This window comes from Ipomoea nil, unplaced genomic scaffold, assembly GCF_001879475.1.
Source record: "Ipomoea nil cultivar Tokyo-kokei standard unplaced genomic scaffold, Asagao_1.1 scaffold0681, whole genome shotgun sequence".
Lineage (NCBI taxonomy): Eukaryota > Viridiplantae > Streptophyta > Magnoliopsida > Solanales > Convolvulaceae > Ipomoea > Ipomoea nil.
The window spans coordinates 377,419-400,865 of record NW_017617109.1 but is presented as its reverse complement, the minus strand read 5'-3'; the positions used below and the strand labels follow the sequence as shown (position 1 = coordinate 400,865).

The 23,447-nt window shown below is 34.2% G+C and overlaps 1 long non-coding RNA gene across 1 annotated transcript; it reads right to left on the bottom strand.

The window, feature by feature from the left end:
* Positions 1–479: 479 nt before the first annotated feature.
* On the bottom strand, positions 480–1,565 carry LOC109175050. Its single transcript, XR_002053227.1, has 3 exons — positions 1,503–1,565; positions 940–1,020; positions 480–523 (listed from the first exon to the last, which is right to left on the bottom strand). It is a non-coding gene; the product is annotated as an uncharacterized LOC109175050 (long non-coding RNA).
* Between the last annotated feature and the right edge of the window lie 21,882 nt (positions 1,566–23,447).

Below are 23,447 nucleotides of genomic sequence, written 5' to 3'. Positions count from 1 at the left end.
CAGTCACTGTAGTAGTTAACCCTTTGAACTTAGGCAAGTGTACTCCAAGTCGCTGATAAACCTTCTTTCCAAATTCTCTTCGACTAATTTCAAAAATCTGTGACCATGCTTTTGTGTACTTCTCCTCCCCGCCCTAGTTACAAAGAAAGAATGCAACACAAGAACCATTACCAAAATAAATCTCTAACTGCATAGTAGGAAAGTTGAAACAATCTTTCAATTAATAAAAGAATAACAAGTTGACTTGTGTGGTCACAGTTATGAAAAATACAGAAACCACCTGTGCCTAATGTAACTCTCTACTATGAGAGTTTCTTCTCTGTTGGGAAAAAGGAATGCTTATTCAGTAGTTTCTGCAAGTTGCCAAGCTCTTTCAATAATATGATGTATCTATTGAGTTTAGACCATTCAACTGTTTAAAATAAGTAAAAAGTTCACCTGAAGACTGACTACAGCATTTTGTGCCCTCTCCTTGAAATCAGGATCACTATCAAATCCTTGTTTTTAAAGCCTTATAAAATGCCTAAAAAGGTTAGCGTGGTTAAAGGATCACTATCATTTTTCTTTGATTAATGTCGTGCTCATTAAATACACTGAAAATTATCGGATCTGGTTGTACATATGTAAGCAAAGCTGGAATCTTGATTGGGATGTTAAATAGTTAGAAGAAATATGGTAATATACATCAGATCTTATCTAATGAACTTTATTAAAACAAAAAAAAAGCAAAAAAAAAAAAAAAAAAAAAAAAAAAAAAGGAACAAAAAAAATAGGACTTTATTTGGGACAGTAGAAATCTTCAGTTCATTTTTGTGTATTCAAAAATATGGTTTGAAAGCCTTATCAAATCTATCAAATCAATAAAGGAAGTTTCTGGCATTATAAATCATAGTCAATCAGCTAGAAACAGAACAAACTAACCAAAGTATCACCACTTACCTCTAAATCTCCAATAGCATGAGGACTAGCGGCTTCCCAGTTTGGAAATTTTTCAAAAAGGTATTCAATTAGCATACCAAACTACAAAACCATATTAAAACTCAGAATTAATTTCAAATAGAATAGAAATAGAATTTAAAACCATATTCTCTTATGGAGGAAGATTGTTCATAATAGCCTGAAAATGAGAAACCATTTGATTGTCTAAGGATATTGATGTCCACTGTGTTGGTTGAAACAGAATTGTGATAAGCACAACAAAAATCAATGCCATTACCTGTCCAACAAGTTGAGGACCCTTGAACTGAGTACCCTTCCCTTTAATTTTAAGCCCATAAGCTCATGAGAAGTTGGTCAAGTTGGGAAATGTTTTCTGTTTAGTAGTGGAAAATGTTTTCTGTTTTCCTTTTACAAAAAATCTGTTTTCCTTAGTGGAAATGAATACATATACACAAAAAATCTGACCAATAACTAATTAAATATTTCAAATCTAAACAGTCAGATGAAGAGAAAGAACGGAGATTGAAGACATATCTAGTAAAACAGAGAAAATTGCAACATACCCGAAGTCGGTGATCCCCCAACAATCCTTACACTGAGTATATGCTCATCATCATCAAGAAGCTCCAACCTTTCTGTGCTTGTTGTGGCAGGAAGGCCCGACTTGACATCAACTTCTCTAAGACTACCAATCTCAAGACTTCCCTGACTAATGCACCTGCTGATAAAGGGCTTGTATTTCTGTGGCTGATCAAACCTCCTAACCAATGACCAAACCTGTTAAGACCAAGAATCTCCCTATTCTTAAAATGGGCAATCCCTATGAAATCAATATATAATTATTATATCACCATATAAGTGGCCACAAAACTAGGAAATATGTCATATACAGTCAAGTATCTACAAGGAAAAAAAAAAACATGAATGATGGTCAGACCAAGTTACAGTCCATAAATCAAACAGCTTCTATTCATTCACACATTTTACCATCCTGTTTCCATTCTTAATATGCACTCCACTTGTGAGAAAATCTCATCATAAACACAAAAATGGAAGCAAACATTGGGTTAAGTAGATGCTAAAGTTGAACAGTCATACAACACAAATCTAACTGAAAACTAGAAATTGAACAGTCATACAACCAGTCAAAAGTCTAAAATTGCTAGAGACGTGGAATGAAATCAACAAATCATCCGAAAATTCACGAATCAGAACTGAACATTGCGGAAAAAAGAAAAAATTCATCAACAATATTAGAAGTTGGTCAAGTTGATCTATGGCTTGCTTAGAAGTTGGTCTATGGTGTAATTAGTAATTAAAAACTCTTTAATTGGCTCTCAGTTTATGACCTTCTAAGATTTTTCCCAATTTCTTTCAAGCAATAGCAATTACCAATGGCGGACCAGCCTAGCAGAGCTCTGGTGCTGTACGGTGACAGAATAGCTTGACAAAAACAAGTAAATTACTTGAAATGGCAGACCAGACAAAAACAAAATAATGCAGAGATAGAGTAAAACAAGTAAATTGAACTGAAAAAAACTGAAACAAGTAAAACAAAATAATGTTTCGAAGCATTTGAAATGCAGAGATAGAGCAATCAAGAACATTGGTTTTCCCCAAACAAGTAAATTGAACTGAAAAAAAAAATTGCTAGAGAAATATGTTAAACAATTACTAGTCACAAATGGAGGAGGAGGCTGCACGGCTACGGAGGAGGAGGAGGCTGCACGGCTGCCCGGCGATGGCGTTCTGCGGCGTTCTGCACGGCGATGGCGTTCTGCGGCGTTCTGCATGGCGATGGAGTTCAGCGTGGAGTGTTCTACTTCTGAGAGATGTTTGCACTTAGGGTTACAAAATTTTATTTTATTTTTAATTTTATACTCAAAACGCCATGTTTAAGTAAAAGAAAAATAAAATTTAATAAAACTATTTTGCGACGGAATATAGGTGGTCGCAATTTCCGTCGCCATATTTAGTCCATAATCTAAAACTTAATTCATTTAAGGACGGAATCAAGTCGGTCGCTAATTCCGTCGCCATTTCGCGACGGAACACAAATCGGTCGCTTTTTCCGTCGCAACATGGACGACGTAAATTACTTCCATCGCAAATTCGGTCGCGAAAATTTGCCGCCAATATTTCGCGGGCTTTATTTTATCTTTGCGCCAAGATTCGCAACGGAATAAAATTCCGTCGCCTATTCCGTCGCAATTTCGCAACGGAATGCATTCGGTCGCTAAATGGCTACGGAATATAGTCCGTCGCGATTTTCCATCGCGATTCGCGATTTTTCTTGTAGTGTTAAGCATATAACACATGTACCTTAAGCACAAAACTTACGCACCTTAAGTTTCAACAACTACTCACATTAAGCACACAACTCACGCACCTTAAATTTGACCTAGATGCAAAAATTACCAAATTTCCACTGCATTTTTTTTTTTAAATTTTGGTAATCCTGGACGTTGATTTAAGCAAGATTACTGGGTCAGATTTAATCGCACAACCGCACCTAGGCGCACCAACCGCACCGGAAGCTAAGGCTCTGGTGCCAAGAAGGTCTCAGGTACAAAAGTGAAGAGAAATCTACACGATGTAATCTTCTCTAGTAAATCATCACTGATCTTTTGTCTTTGCATTTTGTTCAAATCATGGAAGGCACAAAATTGTCTCTAGGAAGGCACACAGTGTACATTAGAAAGCACAACAATGTGTTCTAGAAGGCTCAACAATGCGCACTCCAAGGCAAAACAATATGCACTTCGAAGGTACAACAATGTGCTTTGGACGGCTCAACAATGTGCTCTGAAAGGCTCAACAATGTATACTCTAAGGCAAAACAATATGGACTTCGAATGAACAACAATGTTTTCTGAAAGGCACAACAATATACTCTGGAAGGCTCAACAATGTTCTCTGGAAAGGTGAACAATGTGCACAGGAAGACACATTAGTGTGCTATGAAAGGTACATCAGTGTGCTCTGAAAGGCACATCAATGTGCTCTGGAAGGCACAATATTGTGCTCTGAAGGGTACAACAATGCGCTCTGCAAGAAGGAAAAAAAATATTTTGAAAGACAAAAAAAAATTAACTTACAAAAAATAACCATAATGCCATCACATTTTTTAAAAAATAGCTTCATTCTGGACCCTTGATCTAAACCGGATCAATGGATGAGATTAAACCCTATTTTTCACCTAAGGAAAACTTTTCGCCTGATCCGTTATATATATGGCTTAGGTTCTGGTGCGGTGAATACCACAGGTGAAACGTGCGGTGGAATCTTAGCCATAGATCAACTCCTCCTTTATAAAAAAAAAAAAAAAAAATCGCCACATACGATCTATAACAATGTGCACTGAAAGACACAACAATGTGCTCTGGAAGGCATAACAATATGCACTGAAATACAAAAATATGCACTGTAAGCTACAAAAATATGCAACAACTATTGAAAATATTAAATTTAATACATGATCTTCAACACAATTCATAAAATATCAGAATATTCAGCTAGAATTAGTAATTAATGATTCATTCAAGATCAAATGCTCTTTAAAAAAAAAATATATGTACTTCCTCCGTCCCATTTATATGTCTGGTTCGGTTAATGAGGCTTGACTGAAGTTACTTTTAATTCAATTTTGCATAATATTAAGTTTAGTATTAATATACAAAATTTATATATTTAGAAACTACATTAAAACTAGGGAAAATTGTAATTTATGCCCCTCACAAATATGTCAATTATCAATGTTACCCCTGAATTATTAGTGGTGTAAATGTTGCCCCTCAATTTTCAAAATGTGACATATATTGCCCCTCTCCTGAATTATTAGTGATGTAAATGTGGTTACGCATCGTCTTTCTTGTTCAAAGACCACGTTTTTTTCCTCAATTTTTCTTTCTTCGCTTGTTCTCCTTCCGTCGACAACAAATTTTCTCCTTCCTCATATTAGGGGAGGGGCAATATATGTCACGTTTTGAAAATTGAGGGGCAACATTTACACCACTGATAATTCAGGGGTGACATTGATAATTGACATATTTGTGATGGGCATAAATTACAATTTTCCCTTAAAACTATTATTAAACACAACAAATCAAATTTAAAAATACGTAAAAACAATAATAAAGAAAATAAACAAAGAAAAAAGACTCGGTTTGACCAATGAATAGTAAGTAACACAGACAAAATGAGACAGAGAGAGTATAACACCTACGATCTTAAAACTCGAAAGCACAACAATGTGCTCTGGAAGAAGGAACAATGTGCACTGGAACTCTAGAAAGGCAAAAATGTCTATGGTAAGGTAGAAAATATGAAATAATTATTGAAAAGACTAAATTTAATGCATGATCTTCAACACAAATTATAAATGATCACAATATTCAACTAAAATTAGTAATTAGTTTTTTGAATGTTACTGGCTCTATTACATTGTAGTATCTGTTCATATACTTTCTCAACCTACTGAAAAACATAAAGAACCAATAACACCTCCACTGAAGCTCAAACTCATAATCTTCCAAATGGAAGTCCAACCTGGGTACCATTAGACCACATAATCCTGGTAAAGTTAGTAATTAGTTATTCATTCAAGATCAAATGTTCTTTAATATATATATATATATATATATATATATATATATATATATTTATATATATATATATATATATATATACATAACACCTATCAGCTTTCAAAAAATATAACACCTACGATCTTAAATCTTGAAGGCAAAACAATATGCACTACAAAGCACAAGAATGTGTTCTAGAAGAAGGGACAATATGCAATGGAAATCTGGAAAGGCAAAAATATGCATTGTAAGGTAAAAAATTATGGAATAATTATTGAAAAGACTAAATGTAATGCTTGGCCTACAACATAAATCATAAACGATCACATTATTCAACTAAAATTAGTAATTAGTGATTCATTCAAGATCAAATGATCTTTATACACACACACACACACACACACACACACACACACACACACACACACACATATATATATATATATATGTATATATATATATGTATATATATATATATATATGTATATATATAATTATATATATATGTATATATATATATATATATATATATATATGTATATATATATATGTATATATATATATATATATATGCATATGTATATGTATATATATATATATATATATATATATATATATGTATACATATATATATATATATATATACATATATATATATATACATACATACATACATATACATATATATATATATATATATATACATATATATATATATATATATATACATACATATATATAACACCTACGATCTAAAAACTGAAGGCACAACAATGTGCTCTGGAATGATAAACAATGTGTTGACGAACAATGTCGAAATCTCAATAATAATCCTACGAAAAGATTATTAATTTCTTGAAAAACTGGAAATATCTGGGAAAGATAACAATGGGGTCGGAGGGAAGAAATGTGAGGTTTTTAGTACGAGTCGAGCGAAGCACTCTTTCCTTAAAACCTTATTTTCGACCTCTCAAAAGAGCTAGGAGCGTTGTAGCCTAGGCTTCCCAGGATAAAACGTACTACGGTGGGAGGACAACACGTTGGCTAAGAAAGGAGTAGGATCAGAGTTTCGAGAGAGTAAACACAATTTTGTTGTAGTTCTTGGTTATATTAAAATCTGCTGCTCTACTATCAACTTATATAGGAGAAGGTGGTGCAAATAACATTAATTCTTGGAATTTAAACTCAAGTTTCAAACCTGATTGTACACTTCAAAACTGACCATTTAACATGGAGATTAATTCTGGAATTCAAAATTGGAATTAATTCCGTAACAGCTGAATTGATCATCCAAACGGTACAGACAACCTATCTGGAAGCTGTCTATCTCTTCGGTACGAACGGAACGAGAAGCTATCATGTTGGAAAATATTTTCAGAAAGTTGGCATAATATTTAGCTAGCCTTTTCAGGCTCACTTTGGGATTTGATTTGCACTCCTTCCTCCCTACGCGCGAGAGAAAACCTTTATACTATACAAATCAATATGCTTTGGAAAGGCTCTTGTATAAATAGTGGTGCAAACCCACTTCCCAAACCAATGTGGGACAAAAGCTACTTTAAAGCCTTTTCCCTTCATTTTCCAACTCAAATGGGTCTACTTTGAGAATCAATATCTCATTCACCAATTATCCGTTTTGAGCGTACAATATATCAATCTATTCATCTCACTACGAAGAACCCGAATCCACTTTGACCCGACCCAAATCGGAAGTGGGCCCCCACTAATAATTGTATCACAAAATAGCTACTTAAAATGCCATTTTATGCTATTTTTCCAACAATCCCCCACATGAATGAAAATATGATTTTTGGGATTGTTTTAAAATCAGAAACAATTGTGTTCATTGGTCAATCCCTGCATAGGATAGGTAGGTGTTACCCTTTGAACCTTCCCTCATGAAGACATATTTACTCTACTGGATGTACGGTAGAACACGATGTGTTTGAACTGACTGTCGTTTGTATAGATGATGACATATCTGACACAGGAACCTCCCAACCATGCTCAGTTCTCATGACTGTGCCCATTTTGGTCGTGGGTCACCGTTCCTGGTTCTACCAGAGTTTCTAAATAATTGAACCCTATTCAATTCTCCTTTGAAGTGATCCTCACTTCTCCCTCACGTAGATGATTCTTTTCTGAGTATCCCGCATACCCACACATGTCAACCGAAATTTTGAATCATTAAAGCATCAACGTGCTAACCTCGTACGGGAATCACTATTCTAACAAGGAGTGGTAGGGAGTCCGAGACCCCCACAGTGACACTGTTCGTTCCATAATTTAGTTTTCCCATTGAACCTAGGTGCCAGCTAGATTGGGTATCCATTATAGAATTTTTTTTATTCCAAGGGCTTTAGACCCATTCCTTGTGTCAGCTTTTCCACAACTTCTTTGCTTAACCCTTTGGTTAGCGGATCCGCTATATTGTCTTTTGACTTTACGTAGTCAATCGAGACAACACTAGTTGTGAGAAGTTGTCTAATGGTATTATGTCTACGACGTATATGTCTAGACTTACCATTAAACATATGACTCCGTACTCTCTCAATTGCGGCTTAACTATCACAATGCACACCGATTGGAGGTACGAGTCCTTCCCAACTAGGAATATCCTCAAGAAAATGGCGTAGCCATTCAGCCTCTTAACAACCTTTTTCTAAGGCTATCAGCTCAGATTCCATCATGGATTTCCATGCAACGGCTGCACCGGCTAATGTAAACACATAGCCACTCGTGGACTTGGAGTCCTTAATATCCGATATCCAGTTAGTGTCGCTATACCCTTCAAGTACAGCAGGATATCTCCGATAGTGCAGTCCAATGTCACGGGTATACCTCAAGTATCTCATAACCTTTACTATTGCTTTCCAATGCATATCACCAGGGTTACTCGTATATCTACTGAGTTTACAAACCGTAAAGGCAATATCCGGCCTAGTACAGCTCATAAGATACATCAAACTACCAATAACCCGAGCATATTCTACTTGTGAAATACACTCTCCGTGGTTCTTGGTTAGATGAACACTTGTATCAAACGGTGTTCTAGCCAATTGATCATCATCCTTATTAAATTTTGCAAGGATTTTATAAATATAATGAGATTGGCTTAACACGAGACCATAAGGTCTTCTCATGATTTTGATCCCGAGGATTAAATCCGCCAATCTCATATCCTTCATGTCAAATCATGCATTTAACATGTTTTTGGTAGACTTGATCATCTTATCATTATATTACTACCAATGATGGGTATATCATCTACGTATAAACAAAGAATAACATAGCCGTCTATCGTTTCCTTAATGTAGACACATTTGTCACTTTCGTTTATTTTAAACCCATTGGTTAACATTGCTTGGTCAAACTTCTCATGCCATTGTTTAGGAGCTTGTTTTAAACCATATAGCAATTTAACCAACTTACACACTTTCTTTTCTTGGCCCGGAACAACAAACCCTTTGGGTTGTTCCATATGGATTTCTTCATCTAACTTGCCATTTAAGAAAGCGATTTTCACATCCAATTGATGAACTTCCAAATTCCGCAATGCAGCTATCGCAAGTATCATCCTAATGGAATTTATTCTCGTTACGGGAGAATACGTGTCGAAGTAATCAAGGCCCTCGTGTTGCCTGTAACCCTTAATTAAAAGTCTAGCCATATACTTCTCAATGGAACCATCCGGTTTCATCTTCCTTTTAAAGACCCAATTGAATCCTAAGGGTTTAGTACCCGGAGGAAGATCAACAAGTTCCCAAGTGTGATTCTGTAGGATAGAATCCACTTCACTTTTAATAGCATCTTTCCACATTGGTCCTTCTGTAGAATTCACAGCTTCTACATACGTTTGAGACTCGTTTTCTAACAAACATGTCAAGAAATCTGGTTCATTTTCTAGTAAACAAGTTAGAATGTGGTATCACATTCTAACATATACGTCAGAAAATCTGGACCAAAGGATTTCTCAACTCTTGCTCGCTTACTGCGTCTAGGCTCGAGCTCGGGTTCTTTCTTAGATTCCCCAATATCATTATCCATAGCATCGTCAAACGTCCGTTTTGAAGTACTTGGTCCCTCGTTGGACCTACAAGAAAATACATTTTCAAAGAAAGATGCATTCCTTGATTCTATTATCGTGTTCTTATATACGTCCGGATTATGGGACTCGTGTACTAAGAACCGGTAAGCACTACTGTTATGTGCATAGCCAATAAAGATACAGTCTACCATCTTAAGACCTATATTTACTTTCTTAGGTGTTGGCACCAAAACTTTGGCAAGACACCCCCAAGCTTTCAAGTACTGGGAGGAAGGTTTCCTACCGTTCCACAGCTCATAAGGCGTCTTATCGAGCTTCTTACGGAGTACCTTATTTAAAAGGTAATTACTTGTCAAAATCGCCTCACCCCATATATTTTGAGGTAGGCCTGAACTTATAACCATCGCATTCATCATATCTTTCAATGTACGATTCTTATGTTCGACAACACCATTCGATTGAGGTGCGTATGGTGTCGTACGCTTGTGTATGATACCTACACTTGCGTAGAAGTCACTGATTGGTGTTTCGTACTCACCACCTCGATCGCTTCTAACCTTTTTAATCTTACGATTAAGTTTGTTTTCAACCTCATTCTTATAAAGAATGAATTTTTCTAAGGCTTCATCTTTGCTTTTAAGCAAATACACATAGCAGAAACGTGTGCTATCATCGATAAATGTGATAAAATATTTATTACCACCTCTTGTTTGTATCGATCTAAAATCGCACAAATCACTATGGATTAATTCTAGTGGTTTAGTTTGCCTTTCAACCGATTTGAAAGGTGCCTTAGTTAGTTTTGACTCGACACAAATTTCACACTTGTTATTTGTGTTAATTTGAAACGTATGAATATGGTCCATGCTAATTAATCTACGTATAGTCTACCATGCCACAAATTGGAAGACTCAAGCAAATAACAGAATTAACTTTGCTTTTATTGATAACAGGCATTACACTAAGCTTAAAAAGCCCATTAGTTATATAACCTTTACCAACAAACATTTCTAGTTTCGACAAAACTACTTTGCTTATTCAAACACCATGCGGAACCCATGTTTGTTCAGCAATGAGCCAGACACCATATTCTTTTGCAGGCCAGGAACATACAGCACGTTGTTCAACGTTAGTTCCTTCCCGGAAGTCATCTTTAGAACCACATTGCCCATGCCTTCCACGACAGACTGAGTAGAGTTGCCCATCCACACCTTCTCGCCCTCAACAGTCTCAAAGGTGCTAAACATCTCTCAGTTGCAACACAAATGCCTTGTTGCACCGGTGTCGATGAACCACTCACGCTGGTTAGAACCCACGAGGTTTACCTCAATCACCATGGCCGAAAGGCTTATCTCGACTTCTTTCTAACTGCTTTCTCCAACAACGGTGGCTTAAGAACTCTTGTTTTTCTTCCTTGGAGCTTTGTATTCAGATGACTTGTGGCCAGGCTTGCCACAATTGAAGCATTTACCATGAAACTTGTTCTTGGTAACACCTCCCTTCGGACCTAGCTTCTACTTGTCCTTTTTGTTCTTCTTGGAGTTTTTACCGTGTTCCACCACGTTGGCCTTAACGCCACCATTGACAAGACTTTTCCCATCATTCTTCCTGTTCCCGTCCTCAATTCGGAGTCGCTGGCCCAGGTCCTCTAGGTTCATCTCCTTTCGCTTGTGCTTAAGGTAATTTTTGAAGTCCTTCCAACCTAAAGGCAACAAGTGGATCATAGATGCCACTTGGAAGGCTTCACTCACTACCATGCCCTCGTCACGGATCTTGTCAAAGATTAATTGCAAATCTTCAACCTGACTTAGCACGATCTTGGAATCAACCATTTTAAAGTCAAGGAATCGACCAACAACCAATTTCTTTGCACCGGCATCCTCGCTTTTATACTTATGATCCAAGCCTTTCCACAACGCTTTCGCTGTGCTAATCTTGCGACACATATCGTACAATGTATCACATAATCCGTTCAAGATGTATTTACCGCAAAGGAAGTCTGAATCCTTCCAAAAGCCAACTACCATCACAGATTGGGCATTTTGTGCCTTTAACTCTGGAACCCTCTCGGTCAAGAACCGTGCCAAGCTGAGAGTTACCAGGTATAACAGCAGTTTTTGCTGCCACTGCTTGAATTTCGATCTAGTGAACTTCTCCGATTTTTCAGCCGAACCACTTGGTGCTGAAGGTACACGATTCGTGGGGATGTACTCATCAGTGCTCCCATCGTCTTGTGAACCTACGTTCACTAGTGGTGCCTGGAAATGTGCAACATTGTTGCCGTTCCCACCATTGTTGTTCTCAACAACATTTTCTTCCCCATTGTTGATAACCGGTGGAACAGGGTTCTCCATTTCTTCAAGGAAATTCGAGAATCAACAGAATAAGGTATGTAAGGTTTTAAGATTTTTGACAAACAACGTCGAAATCTCAATAATAATCCTAAGAAAAGATTATTAATTTCTTGAAAAACTAGAAATATCTGGGATAGATAACAATGGGGTTGAAGGGAAAAAAAGGTTAGGTTTTTAGTACGAGTCGACCGAAACACTCTTTCTTTAAAACCTTATTTTCTACCACCCAAAAGTGCTAGGATCGTTGTAGCCTAGGCTTTTCAGGATAAAACGTACTACGGTTCAATGTTTGTGCACCCAAACAAGTGAACCCGGCGAACTAGAGTAATGGGAGAACAACATGTTAGCTAAGAAAGGAGTAGGAGCAGAGTTTCAAGAGAGGAAACACAATTTTGTTGTAGCATTCATTTTTGGCATTTAAACTCAGGTTTCAAACCTGATTGTAACCTTCAAAACTGACCATTCAACATGGAGATTAATTTTGGAATTAATTCCGTAACAGCTGAATTAATCCTCCCAACGGTCGGTATGTACGGCTTAAAGAGGCTACCGCTCATTCCGTTCCGGAAGAGAACACGCGTACCGCTCTGTTTTCGGCAAGGCCTGCCAATTTTCCGGGGTGCCAGCGTACACGAGTCAAGCGTTTTCATGTTCACTTTGGTGCGAACCCACTTTCCAAATCAATGTGGGACAAAGGCTACTTTAAAGCATTTTCCCTTCATTTTCCAACTCAAATGGGTCTACTTTGAGAAACCTTCTTCGTCTCCGGCCATGGAGACGAAGAAACCAGCCGTAGACGAAGAAGTTTTTTCATCTCCGGCCGGAAGTATTTTTTTTTTAATAATTATTTTAAAAAAAAAAATTTTAAATAATTTAATTAGGGTTGACCTGTTAGAAACTTGAAAATTAGAAGAATTGTATGAAATTAGTTAGTTTAGGGATCCAATTGTAGATTTTTTAAGTTCAGTGGCCTAATTGTATTATTGTCTGTAGTTCGATGGCCTATTTGACCCTTATTCTAATTTTTTAATGCCAAACACCCCTTCAACCCTTCTAAAATTACAAACTCACCCCCTGCTCCTACCGTTGAAGTTTGCTCTATCGGATTAATTTAATATTACCAGGACTATGTGGTCCAATGGTACCCGGGTTGGACTTTCATTTGGAAGGTTGTGAGTTCGAGCATTAGTGGAGGTGTTATTAGTTCTTTGTGTTTCAGTAGGTTGAGAAAAGTATATGAACAGATACTACATTCTAATAGAGCTAGTAACATTCAAAAAAAAAGATTAATTTAATATTTGTTTTTAGGTTCGGTTCCTTTGATTTGTATATGCTTTTGATGAGTTTTATTGTTCGAGTTGCATCGGTTCAAGAATTTCTATTTACTTATAAAGGAACAAAAGAAATGGAAGTATTGACAGAACTTCAGAATCCTTTATTCATTGATAGTGTTTTCCTTTTTCTTACACGGCTAAATTCCGAATTACTATTTATGATGGAGAAAGTAAAACGTTGAAGTGGAAAGTTGTGGTTAACAACAGATCGGAAGGGTAAGAATGATAATCAGTGTCTGAGATGCCATGAAGAGTAGAAATCCATTACGCATCTGTTCCAGACCTACTTTTACGCAAGACGTTGTTGGCGCTGGTATTGGTCGCCAATGATTTCAATCCAAATCCAGAGCGTTTTTTCGCTGACTGGGTTAGGAAGAATTGCCCTAATAACATTTTGCTTCACGAAAATACGCCTTGGGGAGTCAAGTTCGCGTAACTTTGGGAGATTTTGATAAATTTTATACATTTTTCACCTATTTGAAAAACTACTCCTATCTTCAAATATCTTTCTCACATTTAAATAACCACATTTTTAATTGATCTAAATTTTCACAAGTTAAGGAGCACGCTGATACTCGAATTGTAACTATACAAATTCGATTAGACAAGTGCGCCTAACGTTTTTTAGTATAGAGGATTGAGTAACGAGTGTCGTATCCCTCATAGACTACGAATACTAGTACTATCCATTGTCAGCTAAAGTTGTGGAAAGAATTACGAGAAAGTGAATGACTAAGCAATAAACAAAAACAAGCAAATATGAGGGAATCAACTAATGAGAAAATGGTACTTAGATATATGGATCCCTTAGGATATCATTGACCATAAAAAATACATGCCAATAACAATTGTTTATTTATAAGACCGTGTGACCTCCTATTTCTTGCTAATATATTTATCAAGAGTATTAACAACTAATCCTAGGTTGATTAATTAAAATCCATTCTAAATAAAAATTTTCCTAAGGATTGCATTAATGTTTTGTGAATTATTCTACTGAACAATTTGACTCAAACACTCAGGATTGATGTCATCCTACCTCTAGGGTTGCAATCCATTCCTTCCAATTGTGTGGGATCTACAATCACTAATGATATCTCTATTGAAAAGTTCATGCACCAATCAAGAATCCAATAAGCTAGCAATTATTGATTCGAGAACAATAAAGAAACACAATTGAATCAAAAGAAAAACAATCATAAATTTTCAAGAAATAATCAATAACAAGGTATCAACCTAGGGTTCACCATAAATCCAAGTACTACAACATTTAGCCTCTAAACATGGAGGCAAACACAAATGAAATTAAAGAAACGATAAAAGAATTGAAAAGCATAGGAAGACCATTTAATATGTAAAGAAATCTTGATTTCAATCCTTCCTGAGATATAAAGATATCATCCTCGGATTGATTTTTTCCTCCAAAAGTGTCTTGAAACATTTCTTGAAGCCTAGGGTCAAAAAGTTCTAAAAAAATCTCAAAACGATTTTAAAACCCATGATTCCATAAATGACGTGACCTTGGACACGACCGTGTCAAGGAGGTGTCCCTTACTTCCCAATGAAACTTGCCCAGATGACACGACCTTGGCGCAACGAACTTTATCCTTGTTTTTGGCTTTGTTCTACTTCGAATCTTGGAAAATATTAAACATGAAAGTTGTAAGGCCAGAATTCTCTTAACTTTACATGGACACTTGAATCATATGAGGAAGATATGACTAAATCACTTTTAGTGTGTCGCATGGTGGTATTTTAGGGGTGCATCAGGTTCTTCGATCTGGTTTTCTGATATTCATGTGTCCCGAATCTCTGAAAGTGCGCAACATGAAAGTTGTATAGGACTTCCGTTGATTTCCATTGATACTTCAATCACCTCAATTGGACTTCATATGACAGAGTTATGACCAAAATACTCTTAACATGTCGCAAATTGTCTTGTTTTAGAATTCTTGCTTAGAAATACTTGGAAATCAAATGATAAAGAACTAAGTACCAAATTCAATTACTTTAAACAAAAATAGACCAAATTGATATAAAATAGCTAAAGAAAATAAGTGTATTTGAACACTTATCACACGCCAAACATGATAATATATTTGTTGTATTTTTTAAATAAATCGTTAAAAAAGTTTAATCTTTTTAAACTAATAACTAACATCTAAGGTAACAGTAAATTTATTAGCTCTATGTCAAGAAACGTTTAAAATTTTAGCCCTCATTAATTATTGGGATCAAAGTATATCAACATTTTTATTTTTATTTTGTAAAAAGTATGTGAATAAACGACTAGCAAAGTCTTCTTTCACTTTGTGCATTCAATTAAAGTCTTTGTTGACAGAGTCTAATGGATCTTCTAAACCACAGGATGTGCAATAAGGTCAAGTCAAGTTTCACAACTGATCACGTGCCCATTTGTTGCGGCCGTGTAAGGTACTCATGCAATCATTATTAAGTGAATTATACTATCAAATAATGGCCAAGCACCTTGTGCTCAAATAACATGTAATGACTTCTTCACGAGATCGAACTTCAGTGGAGACGTTGTTGACGCTTTGTGTTTCATTAGGTTGAAAAAATATATTTGAACAAATACTACAATGTAATAGAGTCAGTAACATTCTAAAAATACTATCAAATAATGTACTTTTAATATATTAAAAATGTACATTATATTCATAAAAAATACATTATTTGAATACTAAAAATATATTATTTTGTATAATGTATATTTAATACACAAATAATATATTTTTAATATATTAAAAATGTACTTTTTATAATTTGCCAATACTCATGTCATATGCGAGAAGACAAGGTGGAAGACTTCATCCTTGGAAGAGCTATGCGAGAAGCCGAGAAGACTTAAAAAGGTGGAAGACTTGGTGCCGGGAAAAGCTATTTTGAATGGAGTTGGATTAAGATTTAACTGATTAATTAAAATATAATCATTCATTAAATTAATTATATAAAGATTTTGGAAAAATGGGTTGCCCGCATGGGTAGCTCAACTGGTTATAGAGGTAAAATTTTGGAACAATGACCAGGGATCGAGTCTCACCAGCGGCAGTGTGGGAGTAACCTCTCAAAGTGAGGGGGGCTCTTTGTGCGCAGTGAGCACCGGTCTAGCTTCTGTGGTTCATGTTCAGTTGAGTCACCATGATGGATTATCAATGTTAGAATTAAAAAATCCATGATGGATTATCAATGTTAGAATTAAAAAATTGCTCTGTGGTGCCCTTAGGGTTGGGGTTCAACCTTTGGAAGAATTATATAATGATACTTAAGAATTATATAATGATTTTAATAAAATGATACTTAAAGAATATGATGAAAAAGATATGATAGATATAGGTGTATGATAATAATGATGGAGTTATCAATGTTAGAATTAAAAAATAACGGTGTTAGGGTAGTTACATTGAAGTGTATAACATTTACAGCACGTTTGGTTCACGGAACGAATTTTTAGGTAATAGGAATGTTATTCCATAAGGAATGGAATAGGCAAGGAATAGAATAGGAATTGTATTCTATCGTTTAGTTTGCGGAAGGAATAGACTTTAGGAATTATATTACAGTAGTTGGTTGATTTAAGGAATAGAAATGGAATATGTTTTAAAAGACATAAATATCCTTATAAAAATATGTGATGGTGGTGGTGGTGGCGGTGGCAGTGGTGGGGGCGACGGTGGTGGTGGTGACGGTGACGGTTGTGGCAGTGGTAGTGGGGGCGGCGACGGTTGTGGCGGTGGTGGTGGTGGTGGTGGTGGCAGTGGTGCTGTTGGGTGGTGGTTCTGGTTGCGGTGGTGGCGGCGGCGGCGGCGGCGGTGGCGGTGGTGGTGCTGGGGTGGTAGTGGTGGTGGTGATGATGGTGGTGGCGGTGGTAGTGCTGGGGTGGTAGTGGTGATGGTGGCGGTGGCAGTGGTGGGGGCGGTGGTGGTGGTGGGGGCGGCGACGGTTGTGGCGATGGTGGTGGTGGTGGCGGTGGTGGTGGTGGTGGTGGTGGCAGCGGCGGCGGTGGTGGTGGTGGCGGCGACGACGTTGGTGAAATAGGATAAATTTATATATAGGATAAAAAAATTAGGTTAAAGAAAAGGGTAAAAAAAAAATAGATTATAAAATCTATTCCTGAGGGTTTAGTAATATGCTAATATCAGGGGGGGACCCTAGTAATAGCTATTACCTTATTTGAGATAATAGGCTATTACCAGGAATATTATTCCTGGTAATAGAAATGGTTACTAAACAAAGGAATAGGCCTATTACTGGGAATGCTATGTCATTTCCGGCCTATTCCGTGAACCAAACGGGCCATTAAAGAAAAATGTATACATTTATTCTTCCAAAAAAAAATGGGGTTGATGAAAAAGATATGATAGATATGGGGGTTGTGGCGCAGTGGTTTGGCGCTGATCTGCCTGGTCTCAGTGCTTTAATAAAATGTATACATTTATTAGCATACAAAAAGAGGGGCATAAATCAATGATATAACAATAACGGAGACTTACTATATATATATATATATATATATATATATATATATATATATATATATATATATATATATATATATATATATATAGTGAAGGGATCAAGTGCGAGAGGGGGCTTCCCGTGCGGTTGTGCGGTTGGACTCACATTAAGCATTAAACTAACGTACTTTAAGTACACAACACACATACATTAAGCATACAAACAAAATACCTTCAGAACACAAACGCACGCACGTTAAACACAAAACTCACGCATCTTAAGCACAAACCTCATGCACCTTAAGCACAAAACTCATGCACCTTAAGCACAAAAATACACACATCTTAAGTTTCAACAACTACTCACATTAAGCACAAACTCACGCACATTAAGCACAAACTCACGCACCTTAAGCACAAGACTCACACACCTTAAGTACAAAACTCACGCACCTTAAGCACAAAACTCATGCACCTTAAATTTCAACAACTACTCACATTAAGTACACACCCACGCACCTTAAGTACAAAACTCACGCACCTTAAGAACAAGTCTCACGCATCTTAAGTACAAAACTGACGCACATTACTAACTGCACAACCGCACGGGAAACATGCATTCGCACTGGAACTTAATTATATATATATATATATATATATATATATATATATATATATATATATATATATATATATATATAGAGAGAGAGAGAGAGAGAGTTTTCTGAATCATTACTTTATACTTTAACATTGCACGTTTTATAAAATAAATAAAGAGTTAATTTCATTTTTGGTCATATATTTGTAGGGGTCATTCCACATTTAGTCATTTTTTTAATGAACATTATATTCCCGTTGGTCCTAGTATATATTAGTGTTGCATGAGTATTTTTTGTCCTTTATCAACAAAATATTCTAAATTTCATCAAATACAAGAGCACTTCGGTCTTTAAATAGATTTTTTTTTAATAGTAAAAATAAAAATATAGCGCGTCAACCCACTTTGTAAAAAAAAAATCAAAATGTCATTGTATTTAATGTCATCTCAACAATTTTGTTGACGGATGACAAAAAATGATCATGTCACAATAATACTAGGACCAATGGTGAGTATCATAAAAAATAATTAAAAGTGAACTGTCACCTATATGGCAATATTAAGAAAAAATGGAATTAATTTATAAATAAATATGTTGTTATTAAACAGATACTATCTTGTAATAGAGTGGATAGTAATATAAAAAAAATATAGATATGTTTGTTTTTTTAATGTTCTCGATCTGAAGCAATTTAGAAATGTTTTGTATGCATGTATTGATACATAATTTTCTCACTCACTATTGATTTAGACTCTCCACCGCCCCATCTTTTTAATCTATCTACTATATCTACTATACTAATGAGAGCCCAAGAGAGTTAGGCCTATAATTGGTAGAAAAAATGGCGGTCAAAATTTTTAATCAAATGAATGGCTCAGATTGATCAGATTTTAATTTTTCCTTGAGATTTCCTAATTTATCCTTAATGAATATGATTATCCGTTAACTTTTTCGTTAAATATTATCTTTTCCGTTAATTTCTGTTAGTTCACCGTTAACTTACTCATTGATTTTAATAAGATAGGTCTTAGGTTCGAACCTCATCCCAATCAAAGTTGGCATAATTAGTACTATATTTTACTCTTATTAAATTAAATAATAATTCAGTAGCTACAACAAAAAATAATACATATGTATTTCTTTAATTTAGAATTATGTGTCTACAATGTCTTTATTAAAAAAAAAATATTCATTATCAATAAATTAAATAAGAGAAATAATTTTATTAGTTATATTGTCTTTATTTTTCTCCAATGTAAAAATTCTTTACATTCAAATTCATCAATTGATTATATTCACTACATTGTCTATGATCTTTTTCGTTTACTATTTTTTTAATTAAATATCAAAGTTATAATACAAAATAATGCTATATATTTATTTACCAAGTATTTTATTAATACCATGAAAAATTTTTAAAAATATATAATTAATAAAGTCAAGCATATTAACCACTTGAGGGATTTGTTGACAAAGAGAGTATTCAAATCACACAACAAATTGAAGTAGGAACTATCTCGCAATGTCCTTGATTGACAATCAGCAGTTAGCGTATTTAACCAGCGAATGATATCAATTGTTAGTAAAAAGATATTTGAAAAAATTAGCTATTTAGATTAACATGTAAAATGACCTAAGGGTATACATAACAACAACAACAACAACAACAACAACAACAATAACAACAACAACAACAACAACAACAATAATAATAATAATAATAATAATAATAATAATAATAATAAATAATAATAATAATAATAATAATTGTTTTAAAAAAAAATAAAAAAATATAATTAAGCAATCATATTAACTACTTGGGAGATTTATTGACAAAAAAGAGTATTTAAATCACACAACAAATTGAAGTGGAAAAACTAACTTGCAATGTCCTTGTTTGGCAATCAGCAGTTAGCTCTTCAATATTAGTATATATTTAATATTTTATGACCTAATTTTTATTTGCTCTCCCTTATTTCCCGTATTTGGCTTCAACCATACCTATACAATTATTTTATTGACAATTATAATCAATCTTAACTATATTATCTTGCATTTGTAAACTTAGAATTACCTATTTAAATATCCAAATTCAACATTCAATTATCTATGCATGAATAGTTCCAATATAATATTACCTTGATATACTTTAAAGTACTTATTTAAAAATTAAAAAAAAAAAAAAAATTGGGCATTATCCCAATCACGCAATGCGCGTAAAAAACTAGTATGTTAATAAATCGCTAGAATAGAATCGACTACACTACACTAACAAAGCTAAAATGTCTCCATCTGAATCACTCATCATTATTCGAGAAATACATCCTTTTACGTATCATTCTTCCCAAACTAATACAAATGGGTTACTATACTTAAAAGCATATGTAAGGGTGTATTTGGTGGCAATTTATATCCTGCACTACGGCGCATGTTGTATTGTGCGTCCAGATGCAAAATGATGTCGTTTCAAATTTTTTTTTTTTTTTTTTTTGAAATTTCGCTACCCAGTGTTTGGCAGTTAATTTTCCTTAAAAGAAAATCTCATGTTCAAAAATGTACATAATGTTATACTAGAATACACATAATTGTATACATGAAGGTACATAATTATATAACAAAATACACGTACTCTTTTTTAAAAGATAATACACATAATCTAACATAATACATAATAAACATAAACTTTTAACATAATACACATCAACTCTTAACATAATACACAAAAATTTCTTGATTCGGATGTACATAATTGTATAAAAAAAAATGTACATAATTATATAAAAAATGTACATAATAAAAAATATACACAATTGTATAAACAAATATAAATAATCATGTCAACTTCCTACCGCGCCTCCCAAAACGACGTCGTTTTGGGAGGCGCGGGCGCACAGTGCACTGTGTGCCGTGGTGCAGGGTATAACGATTGGTATTTGGTTCATGGGTTTATACATTAGGAATATGAGTCAAAATTATTGTTAGTGTTTAGTTGACTACTTTTAAAACATAATTATGATTTTTTTTTTTAAAGCTACTAATTCTAGTACACATTTTTTCAACTTAATGAAGCACAAAGAGTCAACACCCCCACCGCCTCCACTGAGGCTCAATCTCATAACCTCACATATGGAAGAGTCACTACATGCCATCTTAGCACAAGGTGCTTAGCACACAACTATGAGATTTGGTTATCCCTTCAATTAAAAATCTCATTACCTAATTAAAAACAGGTATCATTCCATTTTATTGGTAATCTGATTTTTAAGTTTGGATTAGTTCTTTTAGATTTTTGTTTTGATTTTTTTGTTCATATTGGTGTTTTGGATGTCATTATATTAAGATCACCTTGATTTTTTGTTTTTGTATTTTTAAAACTTTTATGGTCATGCATAATCAAACATCAATATTGATAATTATTTCAATTCCACTCTACTACCAAACATGCAAAATGCTTTCACCAAAATTCATTACCATTACTAAGTATTTGTTTCTCATTCTGATTCTGACTCTCATGTCCGAACCAATCACACCCTAATTAAGTGATTAAAAAAAAATAAAAATAAAAATTCTTACAATTCCTTGAATTTGCAGGTTCTAACTGATCTATAAATTTCAAAGGTTCATTTATTTATTTTACTGGTTTAGGCATACATATAATAATAATTATAATGTTACAATATTGATAGTTGTAGGTATAACTATGTGGGTTATTTTTTAGTGTACTGAACACTATCAAAACTACTACCAATAGTACTCAACAAAATAAGATAGTCTACAATGAAATTGAATGTTAGACTTGGTAAAACATAGGGTGTGTTTCGTTCGAATATGGGAATTAAATACTTGTAATTGGAATACGTTTTGTGAAAGTATTTTGCATGTTTAGTGGTAAGTTAAAATTGGAATGATTGCAAATATTGTTGTTTGGTTATGTATAACCCTATAATTGGAATAAAGTTTTTAAAAATACAAAAATAAAAAAAATCAAGATAATTGATCCTAATATGATGACATCCAAAGCACCAATATAAACTAAAAATCAAAACAAAAATCTAAACGCAGTAATGTAAGGAGGCGACGAAATGAGAAGACAATGAAATCAAAATGGATAAAACTGAATTAATGAAATAATACTTAATTTAAATTAGGTAATGAATTTTTTTAATTATATATAGGGATAATCAAATCGATAAATCGTATACCTATATTTTAAAAACGTTGTCAATCAAACAAAATATATAACTTTTCATTCTCATTCCTCATCTGAACCTATGAACCAAACACATTCATAGTCTATAATTAAATATAATTGAAGGAAATTTAATCTCATCCAAAGAATGTGAACATACTGATCTTAACGTGGACATTTTTCCAACAATCATAACCAATGAGAGGACTAGAGGAGGAGATTAAAAGTGTGACAAGTTGTTTGATATTGCAAAATCAATTCGATCCATGCATGTCGTTATTATCCTTGGTTTTATTACTTTTATTTAGAGTTAATTATCAAAATAGTCCCTTGACTTTAGTGAAATTACCAATTTGGTTTTCGATTATATCTTTTTACCTATTAAATCCTCAACTTTAAAAATTTTAACCAATTTTGTCCTCCGTTAGTTTTGCCGTTAGACTTCCGTTAACTTGGGACCAAATTGGTAATTTTTCTATAGTCAAGGGATATTTCAGTAATTAATTTTAGGTTCGCTTTTCCAAAACTAAACTGTACCAAACATTAAAGTAATTAACCGTACTTAACGATTCGGTTAAAAACTGATTGGAAATACCGTTTGATTTTATTTAAAATAATAATAATAATAATAATAATAATAATAATAATAATAATAATAATAATAATAATAATAAAAAGGAAATACGATTCGGTTGAACGGCAAAGGAGGCATCAAGGGACTTGAATTTACTTTTTATTATTATTATTATTATTATTATTATTATTATTATTATTATTATTATTAAATAAAATCAAACAGTATTTCATCACTTTTTAATCGAATTGTTCGGTACAGTTAATTACTTCAATGTTCGGTATGGTTCGGTTCGGGAAAATCGAACCGAATTGCCACCCTTAAAGTTAATTACTGAAATGGTCCCTTG